We start from the raw sequence: 24,171 nt of genomic DNA, 5'->3' as shown, positions 1-24,171 counted from the left end.
GCGCGGTGTAAAACATTGCACTAGGCTTAATACCAACTCAGATACTTTTTAGTGCCCATATGTGCAGCCCTGATGTTGGCTCCAGTGGAAATGGGAGCTTCTTGCATTCGTCGATTGCAAATGTTGAGTTGTCGTGTTATGGTGTTGTTGTTTTTCGTAGCGGATAAATTTGTTTTCATTTTTGCCGTTGCCTTCGTGTTTTTTTGTTTATACGGTGACTCAATTACATTAAAAATGTAGTGAATTTTTAGAACACAAATCTTTAGTTGGACTTTGTTTAATTTCATATTTTCATTATGATCGAAAACTGCAAAATATGTGTGATAAACCGTGGGATAACTCAGAAAACTAAATATACGAAGCCATTGAAAGAAAATCGGAAAGCCAGTTTCGAGGCTCCAATTACGCGCCAGCACTAGAAATAGAGTGTGTATAACCAGTTTGTTTTTAATTTTGTTTTTGCTTGATATGTGAGAAGGAATTAATTGCATGTGCTCATAAGAAGTATGCAAAAAGAAAGCAGAGCTGTGTCTTAAATTGCAAATATTTATGTGACAAAATTTATCCACCAATGCGAAAATATTAGAAAGCAATACAAATTGCTACCGAAGCTGTGCAAAGGATTAGCATAAACTATTTACATAGTATCTACTTATATATGTACGTATTAATCACGTCTGCCAAATTTATTAGCAATATAAGATTTATACACGAATGATTTGCCACATTTATATAGCAAGACATGTACCGGGTTTGGGCAAGTTTTGTTAAGTCGGTATAGAGACACACACGGTGGGCGTGGAATTGCCCATTTTTTTAAATTTTACTGGCGTCGTATTTTTTTTTGGGATCATCTTTGTACCAAAAATCGGATTGCTTTAACAAGAGCAGAGCTATCCAAGGATTAGGTTAGGTTGGACTTAGCTGATCCTGTAGATCGCACATAGATCAGAAATTGATCTTTAGGGGGCGTCCATAAATTACGTGAGATGTTTTAGGGGGGGAGGGGGTCGAGAGAGGGGGGGTCTCGGCAAATATCACGCAATTTTTTTTCTGATTGAAACAAAAAAATTGTACATGCTTAAGATTTAATCTCAAGCGTAATCGTAGTATGATTAAGATCATTCACTAATTCGTTCGAAAGAAAATAATTTCATTCATACTTCGACGTTATACATTACTACTGTCAAACCACCATATTTGTTTTATACCAAATAGCTCAATTTAATCTGAATTTGCGGTACAGTGTAGCCCGTCGGTTGTTTTCGCGCCACTATGAGCCGAACGCCCTATCACTCAGGTTGACGTTTGACAATTCCGGACTTTAAAGAACATGACGGAAAATCATTTGCTCCATTTCTAATACGCGTACCGATTCAACCGCTGAATGCCTTCATCAGCACGCCTATTGATCTCTATTGCCCAAGTATACGTGATGATTTAGAGAAAATATGCTGCAGTACATGCGGTATTTACTTCGCATCTATCACAAGAGCTGCAGAGCACAGGAGAGCAGCTCACATTGCACCAGCTAAGCAAGCGCGTATGTTCCGCAAAGTGCGACCCTCACGGATTGTCACAAGACGAGCTAATGAGTTACTGTGCGCAAGCGTCAACGGCTTAGAGTGGCTAGATTAGAACGAAGTTGAAGGAGCACATGATTTTACTGAAAATCATATGGACATGTTGGTCCCAATAGTCTCTCTTGAAACCGCGCATGATTCTCCATGAACTGAATTAGAGTAGATATTCTTTTTTTAATCGCAGTAGTTACGATTTAAGTCTTCTATTGTTAAATTTTTATTACACTTATAACTCTCAGCAATATTGATTACTAGTCTTAACTAGTCGTAAATAAAAGCACGAAGCAAATTTTTTTTCTTTTTACAATAACAATCCAACGCGTTTACATAAGAAACCCACATTTTGAAAAATCTCACGTGAGATTGGGGGATGGGGGAGGGGGTTGAATAAAATCTCACGACATCTCACCAGGGGGGGAGGGAGGGTCAGAAAATTGAAAAAAAACACCTCACGTAATTTATGGACGCCCCCTTAGTGATACCAAGTGTTTAGTATCGTTTAGTTTAAGAACTTTATATTTTATCTTTAAACTGTCTAAACTGTGTAATTAATTTGAGCAGGGTGGTAATTTTTTTGATCTGCCACGCTTCCTAAGACAGTGAGACAGTGCCTCGTAGGTATTCCCACTACAAGTTTACACTGTTTCAGAGTCCTTTACCACCTTCACGAACTCTCGCTCCCCGAATGCCATTATATGAGTCCAACCAGCACCCATTGCAGACGTAGAGTTGGTAGAATCACGTTCTGTCATACTCAAAATGTTTCCGACATTTTAAAGTGCCCCACATGACACTAATCACCTCTTCACATGACCCCGTCGAAACAGCCTCTTTTCTTGGCCTGCCGGTTGATAAGATAGACGACGGCGGCTAATGACTTTACTGCGCTTAACAGTTTTGTGAACTCGTAAAACAAAAGCACAACCAATAAAATCCGTAACAAACAACAACAATCGAGTTAGTTTATATCTATTGCCTTTCAAAATTGCTGAAATTCTTATATTTATTCGCTATTTCAAAACATCTACTCACCCGAATTTTTAAGAAAGTCCAAATAAAGTCCACCTGTACTCAATCATTTGTCAGAGTTCATTTTGTTTTTTCTTGATTTGTTCCCACATAAAAGTAAAATCTCAGATGCTTTGACAATATCGTGTAACTACTACTCTCCAATAGTAGCTAAATATCACATTTTGGCACCTTGGCGTAAATTTTCTGAAGCTCCAGGTGTGAAAGAAAATTTATGAGCTCGTATTGGCATATGCGTGTATGTGCGTAGATGCCACAAACAATGCAAGTGCATACGAAAAGCTAATAAAATCTTTATTGCTAAATAAAATCTTTACTATCGATTTTATTATTTTGTGAATGGAAAACTTCAATTGAAATACGTAAATTTTGAATTGAAATTATCTTTTGTCATTTATCGCACTAAAACTGCATTTTGCAAATTTCGTACTATGTATATATGTATATTATACTTTTGTAAAAATTTAATTAAGTATAATATAAAGCCAAAATTTGTAGTGAGTGCCGACAAGTTACATATGTGCATGTTTACATATTGATGGATGTATATATATCTTTGTTCGAAATAATAGCAGTGGCATATAACTCAAATTTCTCTACCCAAGAAAAAATATTTCAGAACGAGGCTTCGTCTACGATTTTTATTTAGTTTTATTTGCTGATTTTTAAATTTATCAGTTATAAACATCTGATTTGGCTCATTTCTAAACTTTTTGCGGGTTTCACGCGGCAAAGCCAGTAATTTTTTTTTTGCTCTTTGGCATCCATTTTCTTAGCACATTTCATAGCACAACCAATCAAATACTGGATAAATTCTTAAGTGTTCCCCTCCGACATCAATTCCTTAATTCGCTTTCCTCTTTCATACGATTAATACTGAAAAAAATGTACTAATGTTTTGCAATCAATTTATCCGTATAAAAAACTATACGGAACTAAAAAAAAATTCCAATTTCCCTCGAATTCGTCAAAATGCTGCGATTACTTCTCTTGCATTGCTATTTTTGAGCACAGTATCGAATCTCGGTGAAACACCAAAATTAAGAAAAACATTTTTCTAATAGCGGTCGCCCCTCGGCAGGCAATGGCAAACCTCCGAGTGTATTTCTGCCATGAAAATATCTGCCGTTCGGAGTCGGCTGGAAACTGTAGGTCCCTCCATTTGTGGAACAACATCAAGACGCACACCACAAATAGGAGGAGGAGCTCGGCCAAACACCCAAAAAGGGTGTACGTGCCAATTATATATATAGGTATATGAGGGGAGTGCGAAGCACAATGATTAACGTCACTTTTTGAACATGGCGACTTGAAGTCAGCGGCCCTTTGTTCCTCGCTGGATCCACAGGAAATATTTAGATTATTAATTTGATCAGAAACTAATAGTTGTGTTCGATAAAAAAATAGCCATCACCAGCCATCAATTCAAATCGAGAGCGTGGGCGAAAATTCTCTCCGAAAAAGCAAAAAGTTAACGAACGCAAAATTTGCACTTGCAAAAACCGGTACAAGAAGACATATTAGCTGAGTTTGTTTAACAAGATTTGTGTTGTCTAAAAAATTACCATAAATGTACTCTATATATGTATTTACGTTTTTGCGTGCTAAAGTTTCCATTTTATCGTATCTGACTATAAAAAGCAAATTTCAAACCGGCGTAGGGGCCGAAGTGCACGAAAGACCAGATTCCACAAAAATTAATTTGTTTGTTTGTTTACAAAAAGTTCATTCAGTCAGTGCTTTCAGATCATCGCTAAAATTTCTTCAAAAAATGAACGTTGCTCTTGCATCTAACTGTCATTTTGCTCTCTCAATTTTTTCGTGATGGACAATTCTTGGGTGTTAACGAGCACCTGCTTGCAAAAAATAAAAACTAATTTTATAAATATTATTATGCAATATTAATATTAATTAATATAAATTCGGTGGCGTGGTGTTTAGTTTTACCATCTGGCATAAAAAGTTGTATTAATAGTTGTTCTTTGAATTGTTAAATATTCACAACACACTGCAATTTTTTCAATCAAAGTTGTGTGTACATATGCATTTGCAAAAGTGTAGTTGTTTAATTTATTATTCGGGCTAATGCCTAACAAGAATCTAGGACAAGGGACAGTGTCAGTTTATTGCATTTCCCTAGCCGTCGACTGTTTGTTGTGCTTGCTGTTGCTATTTTAATTCAATAATTTGTTGGCCTAAAAGCTGTTTGCTTGAGCCAGCTATATTTTCATTATCATGTGAAGCATTTTAGATTTAATGAAATGACATGGTGCCAATTTGCACTTGTAAAATTTTCAAAACAATTTTATTCGGTGTATTTGGCAGATAATTTAAACTGAAGCATCAAATATGTCTTTTTTTGTAAATGTTTTCACTTGCGATACTCGTATACATACTAACTTATACGAAGACTATACTGTAGCCGGATTCCAGCATTTGCCGTAGCCAAAACTCTAAAAATCTCAAAAATTCGTTCGGCGATTTTTCTTAAATGCGGTTGAAGCTTTTTTATCGCTAAAAATCTCCCAGCAAAATTTTAATACAGGGTTTTCCAATAACAGGTGTTATCTATCGCTATCGAGAGATGATTAACGATTTTTTATGGCCGGAATTGGATGGTATTGATCTGAACAATGTTTATTTTCAACAAGACGGCGCTGTTATCTCTCGAAGAGGTGACCACAATTGACCACCGGGATCTTGTGATTTAACACCTTGTGACTTTTTTGTTTGAGGCCACGTGAAAGAGAAGGTCTACGCCAACAGCCCAGGGTCGATTCAAGACCTCAAAGATGGAATTCGTGAGGCTATCGAGGACATATGGCAGCCACTTTGCAATTCGGTTATGGAAAATTTCATGAAAAGGATATTGTCCTGTAAGCGTGGTCGTAGTGGTCATATGCCTGTTGTTATTTTCCACTATTAATGGCATACCTTCCTCTTTATAATGAAATAAACATCCGATCATTTATATTAAAAAATAGCATTTTTCTTTGAATATCAAAATAACACCTCTTATTGGAAAACCCTTTACTTTTACCTACCCCAGGCGACTCTAGTGTAGTTGAAAAGAAATGGCACATTTTTTTACATTTATGGCACGCGGGATTTTACAATAGTTGAAATTCGTTGTAAATGAAAAATTAAAAACTGTACTGCAATCTTGATCTGTTTGCAAAAATTACATTATCATATTAAGAAGCAACATTGCGAAGAAAACACTTTTGCGAAGTAAAACGAAATTGTTGCAGGAATCCACGAACCCCTTTAAAAGCGTTAGCATAAGACACACCCACACTGTTTTCTCTCTGTTTTTTGTAGCTTTCAAAACTTCACTTATAAGTTTATTTTTTTGAGCAAAGCTCGCTACTTGAATTATCTATTCTGGTTATTTGTTCTCTATTAACATTGCACAGGCTCTCTACTATTTTTATAATTTCTAACTACTCTTGGTTTGTTTTTTGTTGTTGTAGAAATGTATCAAATTATACCAAAAATATTTTATATATGTACGAAAACTGTAGTTTCCTGAATGTTTTATAGATTACAAGTCCTGTAAATAAATTTAAAAAATTCAAAGGAACGATTCACTGAAATTGTCCTTCTTTTTAAAGAAAAGCGTAAGAATTGTGGTTTGATAAATTGCGTTTGTTTTTAAATATTGTACAGAATCATGAACATTCACGAAAAATCTTACAACAATACCGAACGAATGAGGAACTAAAACTGTGCCAGACAAGACTTAGACAATTTCGCATAGCATAGGCCAACCTACCATACCAGCATAGCACGATTGCTCAATAACATGAAATGTAAAAATTCTATACTAAAATATGCAAGAGCACGAGTGTACCCACATTGCATGCCATATAGCTACAATAAAAGAATAACAACAAACAACTGGCAGAAGATTGATTTTGCTATTGTATAATTCATACATACATACATAATTGGCCCTTATGGAGGGACCTATAGTTTTATGTCGCCTCCGAACTTCAGATGGTTTTTATGAGAAGCTTTTTTATTTTCAGTTTACCATTGCCAAGCGATACCCGCTATATAGCAAGAAAAACCTTTTCTATCATTTTGCTGCTTCGTGCAGATTTTGAACACGCGTACTACGGGAAAGGTTGTCACGAACAAAGCATTCAATAAAAATTTACCCTTTTTTTGAAAAGAAGTTTAAAAATTTTAAGTCCGCCATTTTGAATTTTTATTTTTCGGATTTCAACCAAGGTACAGTAGAAGCCCGATAAGTGCAATACCGATAACTGCAATTTCGCGGAAAGTACAATTCGATTTTGAGTCCATAGAAAACTCGAAAAGAGCAATAAAAAATTGCAATTTTCGGGCGCAAAAGAATTCTTGTTCGAAGAAATTTTTTACTTAATACGGCAATGTATTTGCGTTCATCACGCGCGAAGACACAGCTTTATAGCTATGCACAGTTATGGTTCTCGAAATTATTGCGACCAAAAACACTGTTCTCACGCTTTGTGATTTTTGATTTTTACAAATAACTGAAAAATTGTAGCGCAGATATCATAAAATATGGCATCGAATCGTTTGTGACATTCAACACGCGTTAGTTTCAAGCTGGTTCTTGAGAGTAAAACAATCGTTCGGAGTTTGAATCATTTGTTTTTGCTTTCCTCAAATAAAATCATGGGAAAAGTGAAAAAGAATCTACATTTTCTTACATTGAAAGAAAGAGATGAGATTCTCCAAAAACTTGAAAAAGGCGTTAAAAGTTGATTGCGCAACGATTTACCGAATAAAAAAACAATCCCGTTCATTAAAAGAAAATGCATACAATTCATTTTCACTTGGAAATAAACGGAAAACTTTGCGGTTTGGCAATCATCCAGAGTTCGAGAAGCTTTTGTACCAGTTTTTCATGAATCAGCGGCGACGAAATGCTCCTGTTTCTAGCTTGATATTGAAAAGCAAAGCATTAAAAATATTTGATGAAATAAAAAAGGATGGAGAACAATTCAATGCAAGTGATGGATGATTTTCGCGATTCAAGAAACGCTTCGGACTTCGCTATTTGACTGTGACTGGTGAATCATTATCTTGTGATCCAGAAGCCATTGGGCCATTTAAGGAAAAATTGACGGCGAAAATCGCTGAAAAAGGATATGTAACATCACAAATATATAATGCTGATGAAACGGGGCTCTTTTGGAAACTTTTGCCAAATAAAACCTACGTTTCGAAAGATGAAAAGAGTGCTCCAGGCAACAAAGTTTAAAAAAAATCGAATCAGTGTTCTTTTGTGTGCAAATGGTGATGGCAGCCACAAAATAAAACCATTAACGATCGGCAAATCTATGAATCCGCTTTGTTTTCAAAATTTTCGTCTACCGGTGAATTATGCTAGCAACAAGACTGCTTGGATGACGCGGGATATTTTCAAAAAGTGGTTCTTTGATAATTTTGTCGAAGAAGTGAAAAAAATTCGCCAAAGAAAATGATGTTCCACCCAAAGCATTACTCTTGCTGGATCAAGCCCCATCTCATTCGCCCGAAGAGGAATTACTTTGTGGTGAGATCGAAGTGATGTATTTTCCGGCCAATTGCAGCGATTTTACAGCCAATGGATCAAAGTGTTATTAACTTGACAAAAATTCAATACAAAACATTGCTAATGGAAACCATAATTAGTGAAAAAGATTCTTCATTACATGAACTATTGAAGAAAATTGATTTGAAAACCGCCGTGATCATGTTGAGCCAAGCATGGGGGAAATTGCTCCCTGAAACGATCGCTAAATGCTGGAAAAGCGTATTGGGTACAAGCCCAACAGTTGACGCGATTATTGAATCTAATCCAGACGATATGCCATTGGATATCGAAATTGACGACCCCCTTCTTGTTGGAGGATTACAACGGTTAAATGAGATGGTCGAAAACTATGTGGGTGAAGCAGACACAGATGAAATCCGCAATTGGGTTTTGGAATTAGGAATAGATGAAGGTGATAGTGAAGCCAATGAACCCGAAGATACTACTCAAGAAGAAACAACCGAAAAAGTCCAGCATGAATCGATTTTTGGCTATGTCTATACAATTTTGAAATGGGGTGAACAGAACGATGTACTGTCATTCAATCAGATCGCTTGTTTGCATGATATCCCATCAAAAGCACTTGAAAAGTGTTACGAGAAAACGCAATCGAAAATAACAAAGTTTTTCCAAAATAAAAAATAATTGAATTTTGGAGCACACACTCATATGTCCTTCCGCATTGATCTCTTTGTATTAATTTCAATAAATATGTGTTAATTTTTCTTGAATATCGACATTTTGAGCTCATTAATTGCATTGAATAGAGTTAAAATATTTTTCCCTAGGTGCAATTTTTCGCTAAGTGCAATCATTGCTGAAATTTTCCAATTGTACTTATCGGGCTTCTACTGTAATTCATGCTTTTTTGCCAGAGAGATAACATCCGTGTTTTTTATGGGTAACCAGCCATTAAATTATGATAAAGTAAAATAAATAGTAATAAAAATAAAAAATAAATAATAAATAGCTATAAAAGTAAAATTATTAAAAAGGAAAAGTAATAAAAAGAAAATTATTAAAAAGTTATAAAATTATTAAAAAGTTATAATAATAAAAATAATTATAATATAATAATAATTACTTACTTACTCTTACGTTATTTTATTTCTCTTATTCTTAATGAAAATAAAATTTTTTCTGAAGAAAGTTAAAACTTTGGTTCTAACCGTACACATGTATATGAGCTTAAGTATGATTTAAGATAATGTTTGAAACTTTATTCCTAAAGTCACAACCTCTGTCTATTTGTGAATCAGATTTAAATTAATGTATTTAAAGCATCATTAATGTGTTTGCCTTAACCACTCGTATGAATTAATAATGACACCATTTATGAAAATTAATAATAAAAAACAAAGTTAAAAGTGATGCCTAGATGTCAATAGTGAATAATTCCTGGGCGGTGTGGTTTTTAAAATCAGTTTATTTTACGTTTTAAATGGTTTTATTTTACCTTAAATAAGTTATGTCCCAAAAATACTCCGAACAATTTTCTGCTAATATAATAAGAGTATTGACATACCTAGGACAAACATACACATGTATGCATATATAAAATGTATAAAATATTTCCCCATTTGAAAGGCGGGGGTATTCTACCATAGAAAGACAGCCTAGCGGAAAAGAATATTTCATGGATTCTTAGAAATCTTTCAACTTGAACGCTTAACACAAAAAGGTGCGCGCACAAATCGTTTACATACAATTACCACAAACATAGAAATATGCATTATGTTGTCATCAGCATTATCTCCATACCTCAGACCAAAGTCGTCTCGAGTATGCAAAGTAAGTTTTCATATTAGACTACTAGAATAAGTGAATGTAAAATACTCGTAAGATATCAGACTCAGAATGCACAACACACTGTTCCGCTGCATATGCGGTAGATGACGCAGTGTCACTTAATCATCACCCTATTGCTAGCGAAGCATCAAAATAGCGTTGTGTCCACTGTGTTCATTGTGCGCTGCATATGTTGTCAGGCGGAAGATTGAGGTGTTAAATTACATACGTTTTCGTGAAGATGCCTCAGTACAAATGAAAGTGCCTTTGTGTTTGTGTGAGAACTTGCTATCGATTGACCAATTTTTAAAAGACTACGTCTGAGGTGCAAAAATCTTAGTTTATTTTTTATTATATTCGTAATTAGAATATTTTTTAGATAGCCCAAAGAGAAGTATGCAGGGACATTTTATGTACATTATTACAGCAGCTTTTTTCGAATTATTTCACGTTGCAAAAATATTTACATACCTACACTACCATGTCTAAAGTGTCATTGTGCCATTGTTGTTACGCAGTGGCCGGGATTTCACTTATGTGCACTTATGCTTGAATATGATTGTTTGTATGTATGTGTGCATATCAGAAGTTGTTGCAATACCTTATATTTGTTTTGAAGTGTAAAAGGGAGTGGACATGGAGTTGTACACATATACCTACCTACAATACATATGTACATATTTAGATAATTTATACTTGTTTGCAACTGGGCTTGGTCAGATTTTTTTCCTTACCGCCGTCGTTCTCCATTATTCCTATGTGTTGCGATTATTCACCACATTTGTTTGCGTGTGTTGCATATTTCTTAATTCAAATCAACTCATATATAAATACATATGTATGTATGCATGAATCCATTTAAGAACTGTTTTGAGCGTACTTTTTTCTCTCGTTTCCCACTTTTCTGCGGCTGACGATATCCAAAATATGCCTATGTAATATTAATGTGGCGCCTTGTTAGCATTCTTGTCAGTTGATTATTCAATACGTATCGAGGTCGCTCATGCATTGTTATTGTATAGAGTGATTTCACTAAAATATCATAAAATATCAAAAACTGTGGATGATACTTAGGTTCTGGTGTAATTTTTTGCTCGTGACTATACTTATACAAAACTCATAGCATTTAAGGTTATCCATCATGTTGCCATTTTATTCTTTCTAGCTTGTTTTAACCTAAAGAGCTCAGATATTCGTTTATCAATACATCAAAATCCTCAGCTATTCTTAATAAATGCAAGACACTCAGACAGAAAGTGTTTCTCGAGGCAGGAAGGTCAAATGGAGTTTTCATGTGGGCTGGCAACGTTGAGATATTTGAACCATGCAAAGTGACAAAACAGATATGTACCACGGTAAACCTTCTGATATTGAGGGCACCAGCATGAACTCAGTTCTCCTATATCGAAGTCATAACTGATTTAAATATTCATCCATTTTTTGGAAAAAGATTCGAAGCTCGACGGTGGGAGTACTTTAACTGGTTGCCGTCCAAGCAAAGCCTGGATGGTTTGCTGACTGGTTGTATAGACACCGATGATGCACACCGCAGTGGAGGTCCAAATGAGGCGGCAACGCCAGAAAACATCAAATAAATCCACAAACTCGTTTTGAATGATCGAAAAGTGAAGTTGCCTGAGTAACTTGCATCGTAAAATTATCAAAAGAACGTCTTGGCTTTATATTGCATGAGCATGTGACTATGAGAAAGCTCTGTTCAGGGTGGGTGCCGCGTTCGCTCACAGTTTTGTTTCATCAAGACAATGTTCCCACGACTGTCGGTTCTACGTTACCGGAACGACCTGGATTTATATCCGGCCAAGGACTGTCACTTCAGCAGCATTCCCCATATATGTATGGGGAATGTTTCTGCTGCTACAACAACAACAACAACAAGACAACGCACTGTCTCACAAGTCAATAAAAACAATGGTAAAACTACATGAATTGAACTTCGAATTTTGGTTCCCAGCGATTACTAGTTGTTCGCCGAGCTAAAAAATTGCTCGCCGGTAAGAAATTTCGCTCAAATGAAAAGGTTATCGCTGAAACTGAGGCCTATTTTAAGGCAAAGGATAAATTGTGCTACAAAAGTGGTATTTAAATGTTAGAGCGGCGCTGAAATCATTGCGTTGTTCTTGATGGAAATTATGTTGTTGAATAAAGCTAATTTTGAACAAAAAAACGTGTTTTCTTTGTTAGGCCCGGGACTTTTCAGCCCATGTTTTTATATATATAATTGGCGCCTACACCCTCCTCCTCCTATTTGTAGTGTTCACCTTGATGTTGTTCCAAAAATGGAGCTACCTACAATTTTAAACCTACTCCGAACGGCCGATGTTCTTTTGTGAGCAGCTTTTTCATTTATTTATTTATTTGGCAGCAACACTCGCAGGTTTGCTATTGCTTGCCGAGGCGCGACCGCTATTCAAAAAAACATTTTCTATCAAAGACAAGATTTCGTGCAAGACGGTTTTTCCTGGTCACTTTAGAAATTCCTTCTTATTTTCAAGTTAGTTAAAAAATGTGTAGAAATGTTTTAAATTAATCAATTGAAAATGCTCCTTGCACTCTCTTGCAGCGTTGTCATCAAATAATCAACTTTTCTAATTTTTTAGATATTTTTGAAGAAAAAAAAATCGTAAGAATATCTTCTAAACTAAGCAAAAAAATCTATTTTTTTTATCTCAGGAAGTTTTTACCCTTTAAAGCATTTAAGTACCTATGTATTTGCTGGTTCAAATTTATTTATCACAAACTTTAATCCATCTAACCATTTGAAGACGCATTCGTTTAGCCACCACATCAAACAGTCATTTATCATTAATTGATTTTGTGGTTGATATGCGTGCACGGTTACGGTTCGTCAAAGCTTGAAGTAGCAATGCTTTTCAGTTTTCTTTATTTTTGTAATTTTTTTCTTGTTTTTTAATGTTTCACAGTAAAAAGTTGTATTTTTTGTTTTCTTTACACGAGCATTTCGAAATAACATAAAAGCTTTGTTTCGTCTCGCTTCGATATGTTTTTTTTTGTCTGTTTTCGTTAATCCCGCGTTTATTACTCATCAGACAATCCATGAAAGGTATGCATTTTTTCCAACCTTCTGTGCGCTTATTATTCCCTGATGAAAAATGTTGAAAAAAAAAAATGGGTTATTGGGTGCTTTTATATGTCTACATACATAATCCACCGCCAGGGTCAAAAGAAAGAAATATGTGAAATATGGCTATTTATTTATTTTTTTATATAAAAATATAGTTCAACAAAAACTATTTAATGCACCGTTTCAAACTTTGTACAAAATTTAAAAAAATTCCGGTAGTTTTAATCAAAATTTCCAACTTTTTAGTTTATTTTTTATTTAGAAAACTTCCGGGTATGTAGTTTTATAGTCCATTCAATTTGAGTACAGCAAAGTGCAAATTTCAAAGTGCTCAAAATTCGTGTTGATTATTGCCAAATTTTTTGGGAGCAAAAACTCTTTAAACGCCATCCGATGGAAATACCGACAAAATAATTAAAATGATTACTTTGGGAGCAAAGGCTCCTCAAGCGCCAGCCGATCGATAAACGTCAGTCGACAATGAAATTAAACATCTAAACAAAAATTACTTTTAAGGAAAAATGCTTTGATTAAAAACATAACTCAAAGTGAACTTATATCATACGATTGACCGTAACTGATTTAATCGACATATGTATGTATTTTTTATATTACAAAATATAGATGTAGTCGACATTTATTTGTTAATTTATTTATTTAAGTCAAACATACAACCATAGGTTATTTTACAATGATTGATCTTAAGCCGTAAGAATTGGGAAGGGACTCTCCGAGCAGTTTGATACTAAACGAGGTTTCAGACACGGTGAATCGCTGAATGTGTGCGACTATTTTAAGCTCATGCTGGAAAATATCGTACGAGCCGTGCGGCGAATAGAGATCCAGTGGCTTCGTTGGCTGGGTCATGTCGCCCGAATGGATACAAACGCTTCGGCTCTAAAAGCATTCGGTGCTGTAACAGTTGGTGGTAGCAGAGGAAGAGGAAAGCCTCCTCTGCGTTGGAAAGATCAGGTGGAGAAGGACTTGGCTTCATTTTGTGGTCCAACGAGTGCCGGTTAGCACGAGAAAGGAACGACTGGCACGCTTTGTTAAATGCGGCCAAAATCACTTAAGTGGTTATCACGTCAATCAAGAAGAAGAAGACCTTAGTTGAAGTTGAAGTTGTAGAAGGTATTAAAGAAAAAGATAAAGAATTAGTAACGAGGGAAATACATAAATATTCGAGGAAAAAAAAAAAGAAATAGATGAAAGTAGAAACGATTTTAATTTCAGGAAATCACTCAATTGGCAATCACTCGTAAATCGAGTTTATCTTATGTTACTTTTGAAAATTATACAAATATAGATTATACAATATATGAGAATATTAATCAAAAATTATATATATACAATTAGAAAAATTATAAAAATTATATATATATAACACAGGCCTGCGAAATTTAACTTTTTTCAGTTGCTAGAATGGCTGTACTTGTTTCTTGTAGTTTTTTATGCGCTGAAAACGAATCTGACCTTCAAAATGCTCCATCACGTCAGGATTTTTGGTAAATGAAGCCTAAAAGGTCAAAAAATGGCCATTTTAGCCATTTTTGATAATTTTTTTTGGGATAGAAAATTTTTTTTTTTTCAATTTTCGACGAAAAGGTCGCATAGTACAAATCTTTAGCTTTAAAACCCATTTTTTTTAATTATTGTACGATTTAAAAAAAAAAAGTTATGACATTTTGAAATTAACAGTTTCAGTTACGCCAATAGACGTTATACCCAACGTATACGTAACTGAAACTGTTAATTTCAAAATGCTTCATTTACCAAAAATCCTGACGTGATGGAGCATTTTGAAGGTCAGATTCGTTTTCAGCGCATAAAAAACTACAAGAAACAAGTACAGCCATTCTAGAAACTCACCCTCGCAGGACTGTGTAATTAAAAAAAAATAAGAGGTGTTATTTTGATATTTAAAGAAAAATTCTATTTTTTAATATAAATGATCGGATGTTTATTTCATTATAAAGAGGAAGGTATGCCGTTAATAGCGGAAAATAACATCAGGCAAATGATCACCACGACCACGCTTACAGGATAATATCCTTTTCATGAAATTTTCCATAACCGAATTGCAAAGTGGCTGCCCTATGTCCTCGACAGCCTCACGAATTCCGTCTTTGAGGTCTTGAATCGACCCTGGGCTGTTGGCGTAGACCTTCTCTTTCACGTGGCCCCCAAGAAAAAAGTCACAAGGTGTTAAATCACAAGACCTCGGTGGCCAATTGTGATCACCTCTTCGAGAGATAACACGGTTTGGAAACTTTTCCTGTAAAAGATCAGTGGTTTCGTTGCTTGTGTGGCACGTAGCTCCGTCTTGTTGAAAATAAGCGTTGTCCAGATCAATACCATCCAGTTCCGGCCATAAAAAATCGTTAGATATCTCTAATCTAACCTGACACCTGTTATTGGAAACCCCTTTAGTTTGAATAATTTTGAAATTATTCAATATATTAAATCAAATGATTAAAATTTAAAATTTCAAAATTTGTACCTAATTAATTCTATAAAAAAACGCAATAAAGTCACACCCTGTAAAAATATGTTTTTATGCAGACTACATATAAACATATACACATACTTACCTACAAATAATGCAATGTCTGTCGGGTAGGTTGGTGTAGGCAGAAAAGCTTTCTTTCGTCAAAATAAAAATATAACCAGAACGGATATCAAAGAGAAAAAATCACTAGGGCTAGAAAATCACTAAAACAAAAGAAGGCCATAGGGAAAACCCTTATTCCATGCACAAATACAATACACAACTAAACATCGAAACGGCACGAACAAGAAAATTTATTCTGCTGCATCAAATACCAGCGAAAGGCGGAAAATACAAAAAATAAAAATAACAAAATATTATTCGATTTGTGGCACCAGGAAATTCGTTACAAACATACGTACATACATACATATTTATACTGAAACATTCCGTGGAAAGAACTGTTGAATGGTGTCATTGATGTAATAAAAATTGAAGCCGTTATTGCATTACAGCGTCAGAAGTTCATATGCGCGAGAATATTGTGGAGAACCAATGAAGAATAATTAAAGTTTCATAATTTCTTTGCTACCGCAATTTGAATTCAGCACCATATAAATAACTAATTAAAATTCCTTCAATAAATTAATAAAAAAATAATTTAATTAAAGCCATATTTGTTGCCTTTATCGACAGACGTTTATTAAATGGATTTTTCAGCACTTATCGCTTATCGCTCACCTGTATTTTTTAACATGAAATTAGTAAAATGAGAGTGCATATTAACTATTATCAAACGTTAATCATGACCTAAAAAACTTAAATTTTTTATTTAGTAAAAAAGAGGATTAGCGACCGCCGTAGTCGATGGAAAATGGTTTTTCTAATAGCGGTCACTACTACGCAGTCAATGGCAAACATCCGAGTGTATTTCTGCCTTGAAAAAACTGTTCATAAAGAACCATCTGCCGTTTGGTGGCGTCATAAGTCTGTACGTCTCTCAATTTGTCGAAAAATATAAAGACGCATACAAAAAACAAGGATCGAGTACTTGTTTCTAACTCAACACCACCATCTTTCTCTTCTGCTCCATCTACCTCTTATGCTGCCGCTGCTGCAGCCGCTGCCAACTCTCCATGCAATACCGTACGAAATGCTAAGGTTTGTAATAAGCTCTTTCTCGCTGCTCCGCCTAATGCCAAACAATCTAAAACAGTAGAATCACAAAAACATGCTACGCACTCTCCTGCGCTGCTTACGTCGTTGCTATCACAAAGCAATCAAGCAGTGCCGTCGGATAACCCTTCTCTTGCTGATTCGCAGCAGCAGTCGGTTAATGATGAAATGTTTACAACTGTTGGTGCTAAGAACAAAAATCCAAAACGTAAACCGAAAAACACTGTTGTTGGCTGCAATGCAAACCGTGAACTGGATGTAATTGTAGCTATGAAGTGGGTACATTTGTCATATTTCAACCCCACAGTGACCGCTGAAAGCATAATCGAATATGTACACAACCACGCAGCGATCGATAAGAGCGAACTTTCTTGTTATATGCTAGTAAAGAAAGACGTCGAACTTAAAGGACTAAAGAGAGTATCATTTAAGCTTGGTGTGTCTGAAAAAAATTATAACAAGATTTTCGACGCTTCTCTCTGGCAAGAGAATATAAAAGTGCGTCCGTTTAAAAATTTTCAAAGAGAAGAGACGAAACCGCCGCACACCTAACGTGTACCGACGTTAAGTTATCAAATACGGCAGACTTTCTACTGTATTATCAGAATGCTGGCGGCATAAGAACTAAAATGCTACCATTGTTGTTTTTCTCCTCTTCATCTGTCTATGATATCATAGTTTTAACAGAGACTTGGCTTTCTGAATGCCATTATACAGCAGAAATATTTGACTGTCAACTGTATAATGTATTTCGTAAAGACAGATGCTCCCGCACTACTGGTCTCTCTAAAGGTGGTGGCGTACTTGTTGCTGTAAGTTCGAGGATACCCAGTACACAAATCACTTTGTCACCAAGTATGAGTTCCGACAACGGATATTTTGATGTTGATCAAATAATAATTAAAATTAATTTAGGAAAATCGAATGAATTATACATTAGTGTAAGTTATATACCGCCTTCAAGCCCAATTGAATTATATAAAAAGCATGTAATTAATTGTTGTACAATACTGGATAGTCTAACTGGCGGTCAACACATAATTATTTTGGGTGACTTCAACTTACCCAATGTTAATTGGTGTTTCGACGATGATGCTAAGAAATTAGTACCATATGGGGTATCAAGCGAGAGTGAATGTGAGGTGCTCGACACTTTTGCGGAATATAACCTCTGCCAGATTAACAGAGTACACAATGATATGAATCGCTTACTTGATTTAGTATTCATAAGCAATGATCTAAAGTCCGATGTCGAGTCCCTCTCTTCACCCCCTCTTCCTAACTCCATACACCATAAAGCGTTATGTGTACGTTTTAAACATATAAACTATATCAAATCAGTTATTAATAATTGCATAAATTATAACTTCTATAAAGCCAATTTCAACCAGATATCGCGGTCATTGGATTTGGTAGATTGGGAAACTGTCTTAAACAAACCCGTACTATCACAGATGTATGATGATTTCGTAGGAAGACTAGAAAGTGCAATTCATATGTTTGTTCCAATAGTGTCTGCAAAAAATCAGTCCAAACCGGCCTGGTACAATTCTAGGCTCATTAATCTTAACAATAAAAAAACCAAAGCATACAAATTATACCGCAAATCTAAAAATAACGCAAAACTTTATGAAGCGTACAATCGTTTGCAAAAAGAATTCGATGTTCTGAACAAATTTTTATATCAGAACTACATTTCTAAAGTAGAGAGTGGTATCAAAGAAAATTGTAAATCTTTTTGGCAGTTCATTAACGGTAAGAAGAAAACCACTGGAATTCCAGAAAAAATGCATTATTTGGGGGAAACGTCGTCGGACATTCAAAAAATTAGTAATCTTTTTGCAGATTTTTTTCGATCTGTTTATGTTCGTCAATCCGACACCGGAATAGAAGATACCTCTTTTAACAGCTCACGAACAAATAAAGGTTTCCAGCTCTCATCTAATGATGTACTCAGGAGCCTATCGGCCTTGGCAAATGACCCAACTCCTGGAGAAGACGGTTTCCCTCCTATATTACTAAAAAACTGTGCTACATCGCTAGCAAAACCATTAACAATTATATTCAATAAATCACTAGCTTCTGGTGAGTTTTTCCATAATTGGAAAAAATCGTTTATCATACCGATACATAAGTCTGGAAGTAAGTCGGAAGTCCAAAATTATCGCCCTATCTGCAAAATCTCTTGCATACCTAAACTCTTTGAAAAGCTAGTTTATGATTTGATTTTCTTCCAAATTTCAAATCTCATATCGCCTAATCAGCACGGCTTTGTTAAGAGTAGATCTACTGTTACGAATTTAGGGTTATTTACAAATTATGTCTTAAACCAATTTGAAACAGGCCAACAATGCGATGTCATATTCACTGATTTTTCGAAAGCGTTTGATCGAGTCAGCCATAGTATCCTACTTAAAAAGCTGGGTTCATTTGGTCTTCATCCTAGCTTACTCAAGTGGCTTGCATCTTATCTAACAGATAGAACTCAATTCGTTCGTATAAATAACATAAAATCTGATGCCATCAAAGTTACCTCAGGCGTACCTCAAGGTAGCCATCTTGGGCCACTATTGTTCTTAATGTTTGTTAATGACATTCCAGACGTTTTCGAGACATCACGTTGTCTGATGTATGCAGATGACCTGAAAATTTACAGTCGGGTAGAGAAAGTAACTGACTGCATAAGACTTCAGGAAGACTTAGCCAGATTGGAAGCTTGGTGTGATAATAACTCCTTACCTCTTAATGCTGGTAAATGCCAGCACATGCCATTCAGTAGACGAAAAGTTACGATTGATTTCGATTACAAGTTGGGCACTACCACCCTCACAAAAATTTACGAAAAGAAAGACTTGGGGGTCATATTTACATCAAAAATGTCATTTTCCAAACATATAGACTTTATGATTGCCAAGTCTAGATCTATGCTTGGATTTGTAATAAGGAATTCGAGGGAGTTCCAGGATATCTCTACGCTGAAAAATTTGTATTTTTCTCTTGTGAGATCAAACCTCGAATATTGCAGCATCATTTGGGATCCATTCTATATGGGTTCATCTTTAAGAATTGAGAAGGTTCAAAAACGTTTCACTCGATTTGCTATTTATTCACTTCGTTGGCCTTGCAGTTTGCCTGCATATAAAAGTAGATGTCTTTTGTTAGCACTGCCAACTTTAGAAATGCGGAGAAAAACTTCATCGGTAATGTTTATAAGAGACATAGTTACGAATCATATCAAATGTCACTTCTTGCTGGAGCTAATACTCTTTAATTGTCCCACTCGTAACCTAAGACTCAGCAATATGTTCCATTTACCTTATCACAAGACCAATTTTAGTCGAAATGAACCGCTCACACGTTGTATAAGACAGTCTAACCAATTATGCAAACATTTGGATATATTCTCTAACTCACGAGAGACTTTCAAATCAAGACTTAATCTGGAGATACACTTTTTGAATTGTGACTAATGTATCTCACAGTATTGTTTACCATAAATTATATTTAAGCTTTAATATTAGTAATCTATTTAAGTTATACTTTAATTGATGAATAAATAAATAAATAAATAAATAAATAAATAAACAAATAGGCTAAACACTCAACAAAGGGAGTAAGCGCCAATTACATATATCTTTCACTCACTGGTGGCAGGATGGCATCAAGCGATTGGGCTGAGCCCTTCGTGCTTTCAGTCTCAGAAGCCCTAGCTTTAGTGACTGCCTCGCTGAATAAATGGAACTAGTTTGGTTTAAAAACCAGAATGTAATCGGCATTCATAACAACTTGACTTGAGCAGCGTCAGATTATAGAGGGTCTTCCAAAAGACACGCCCAGATGTTTTAGAATAAAACATGTAAAAAGTTATTTTCTTCAAACTTCACTATTTTTTATTCAAAATACGGCTTTTAACAATTATATGTGGCAGCCGCCGTACCCAACTGGATTGGTGCGTGACCACCATTCAAGAGTGTGCAAATTCGAATCATCGTACGCGAAGCACCATAATGATAGAAAAAAGATTTTTCTAATAGCCGTCGCACTCGGGAGGCAATGGCAAGCATCCGAATATATTTCTGTAATGAAACAGCTCTTCATAAAAATATCTGCCGTTCGGAATTAAAAACTGTAGGTTCCTCCATTTGCGCCAATTATAGATACATATAAAATTATTTATGAAAAATTACATCTTTTATTGCCCACCATGAGCGCGTCTACAGGTAGAATGCGCCGAACAGTCGATTCGTGAATGTCTAATTGTTTGTCTAATTGTGATGCAGCAGCTCTATTCTCAATAGAACGACCAGTTTTTGGTCTTCCAGTCCTTTTTCTATCCTCGAAAGAACCAGTTTTTTGAAATTTTTTCACCAACCTTTGAATTATCGACTCATTTGGACGAAAAAATTACGAATTTTGCGATTAGTTATTTATAAAGATCGACCATTTCCATAACAAATTTCAACAATTTAACACATTGTTCTATCGTGAAAATTGTACATCTGTCTACTTGACTAACGTCAAAGATGACATAAAAGAGGTACCGCCTAGGTATTATTCACTACCGATATGTAGGCGTCACTTTTAAAAGATCCCCGTATTTTCCATGTTCAGTTCAGTTCTGTTAAACTATGGTGAGAGAGAGATTTACATCTGTGCTTCTATACCGATTTATTCGTGTTGGCAGTTCTTCTTCTTCTTAATTGGCCCGATAACCGCTTACTCGATTTTGCCCAAGTTTAACAAAGCGCGCCAGTCGTTTCTTTCCGGCGCCAATTGTACACATCAAGTAAAACCAAGTCCTTCTCTTCTTCACCTTATCTTTTCAACGCAGAGGAGGTCTTCCGCATCTTTGGATCTGGATCTTTATTCGCTGCGCTAAGTCTATGTCGCAAAAAAGCTCATGTAACTTATCACCTGCGATACTCCTGTTGGTAGTTAGTATCAGTTTTTCTCAGATGACCCTTACGCATCGAACGCTGGCTTAAAAATTATAGAGATAATTTGTTAATAGTTGATTTATGACGGGATTATCGGAGTAGAGGCCATATATTTTTGCCAATTCAGCGGAAAAATCATGAATGCTGTTTTTCTGGGCGTATTTGTTGTGTTTAATTCCTATCGATTTAAATATAGTAAACGGTCAAAAATTAAAAAAAAAAAAATATTTCTAGTTGCGGCACACTGAATTTAGCGTTTTCCCTCTCTTTGGGAGTGATGTAAGTCGACCACAGTTTTATTTATATGCAGCGAAAATCATAATATTTTTCTGTTCCAACGTTAGGAATGTATCTCAATTCCCTTACGCAGGTAAAAAACTCACTTTTAACGCCTCATTTCCATGTCATTTTACAGGCAATAATCGAATGTTCCTTGCACTTGTGCAGCAGCCATGCAGTCATGAATGGCAGTGCTATTTTGGGAGCTCTCATTTCGTATCGTACAACCCGTACTTTGTTAACATATTTTCATTTCACAATCGTTCATTTTACAAGCAATTATTCGGAGTAAAATTATAGCTGGTGTGAAAGAGTTGATGAGCAGACGTGACGCATGATTTCAGTGTTACTTCCCTTTCATATATGCATGTGTGTTTATGTATGTATGTCTGTATGTATGTATAAAATGTGAGCAAACAAAATTTAATTTAAGCTCGTAAAGAAATGTCTAAATTCGGGACTAAATGAACTGTATTCGCCTACAAGTACTAAATGAATAAAAAGAGTTCTCAGCGTTTTTTTTGCTTTATTTTGACGGTGTCAAACAGTCTTCCCACTCCACGATTTTATCGACGTGTGTAACGATTAGCTTTCCAGAGCGTTCCTTATCTTCGATGCCCCTTTTACCTGAAGAATCACTGCTTTGTTGTTACATTCTATACTCTATTGGGCCAATAAAGAGCACAAATTTTTTAGCCGCCTGCTTCAACTTTTCTCCTTGGTGATGTTGTAGAATGTATCGAATTTTCTCTTTTTTTTATCTTTTTTCTGGAACGCTGCAACGAGAGTAAAAAATGAATCACCAGAATGGCGAAGAAATGTACATTTTTTCAGTTTTTCCGACTCATTATGTTTTTTTATTTTCAAGTTTTATTTTTTTAACCAAAACCAAAGGATTTAAGGGAGTATTATGTAATTTATGGCTTGCCTAATTATCATAATTTCGTAGCGGTTTGTGGGACAACACATACACCTACATATATTTGCTTAAAAATACAATATACATACAGGCCACGTAGGAAAATCGACTTTACCACTGCTACTGGATATATTTAAAATAATGCCAAAAATCTTACAACTGAATTCATATTGAATACTTTCCACTCAGTTTTGAGTTGGTTCTAAAATACGCACTATAAAATTCAAGTTGCAATCTTTGCTCATCATGTAAGTTTTCATTTTTACCTGCAGGGCGTCTGTAAAACCGGACGCACTTTCTCAATATCACTGAACTGTGACGACAAAATGACGTTGCTGTTTGTTTCAAATAATTTATTTCTATTATTATAACTTTTCTGTATTCATGCCACCGCGCCGTGAGATGTATGTGTGCATCATTTGTTTTGATTGTAATTCGGAGCAGCATTGGTGTTGCATCCGATGGCGTCACAGTGGGCGACATTTGACTGACAGCCAAATAGATTATGGGTTTTTGGGTAGAGAGCGCAACGCACGTGCCGTATGTCACGCCGGAATGCACAAAAGCTGGACATTTCTAGTTGTTCGGCGCAAATCACAACCGTTTAAAAAATTACAATTTCGTATCGTGCACATTTTTATTCAAATACAACTTAAAGCTCGCAAGAGTTTAGAAACAGGCCAGTTGCAAGTCGGGATTCTCACTAATCAACTTCGACAGTACAGTCTATACAGATGGACTGTGGTGTTGGAGCCGGCATATATTATCATAGACTTAAAATTGAAAAATCTGTACGTCTTCCTAATGTCTGTAGTGTCTTCCAGGCGGAAGTACTGACAATTGAGGAAGCTTGTAGGCTACTAATCGTAGACCTCTATTTTAAGTACAATATTGCTATTCTTTCGGTTAGCCGAGCGGATTGCTGCAGTCACTGGATTCGGGTACAAAAACCTCTAAACTGGTGGCCCAAGGTAGGAATAGCCTTACCACCTTGAGTGAAAACCATAAAGTTACTTTAATCTGAGTCCCGGGACATAAGAACACTGAAGGTAACGAAAAAGCAGATGAGCGGGATCTACCATGAAGAATTGGTATTCACACCACTGGGTGCAATCAAGAATACAATTTCCTCAAAATACCCCCGAATCACGGATTGAAGATGGAGAGACCAGACGACATGCAAAATTAGCAGAACGTAATGGGTCAACTACAACCACAAAAAAAATCAACATTGGTAAACATGAAGCGACGGAACATTGGAGACTCACGGCAGTCATAACTGGCTTTTGGTCTGTCGGAG

General features: G+C 35.6%; 1 protein-coding gene across 2 annotated transcripts in view; it reads left to right on the top strand.

Moving 5' to 3' along the window:
• Positions 1-105: 105 nt before the first annotated feature.
• LOC128856895 (pleckstrin homology-like domain family B member 2) overlaps positions 106-24,171 on the top strand; it is a 101,760-nt gene continuing 77,694 nt past the window's right edge. Inside the window, exon 1 of one of the 2 annotated variants that reach the window (XM_054092325.1) lies at positions 106-426. The gene's annotated coding sequence lies outside the window, so the exon portion shown is untranslated. Of the gene's footprint in view, positions 661-24,171 lie in introns of both variants that reach the window. The other variant, XM_054092324.1, reaches the window with a different exon arrangement.

The sequence above is a fragment of the Anastrepha ludens genome, chromosome 3, assembly GCF_028408465.1.
Source record: "Anastrepha ludens isolate Willacy chromosome 3, idAnaLude1.1, whole genome shotgun sequence".
NCBI classification, from domain to species: domain Eukaryota; kingdom Metazoa; phylum Arthropoda; class Insecta; order Diptera; family Tephritidae; genus Anastrepha; species Anastrepha ludens.
Note: the sequence above shows the minus strand (reverse complement) of the source record. Positions and strands in the feature narration are given on the sequence as shown.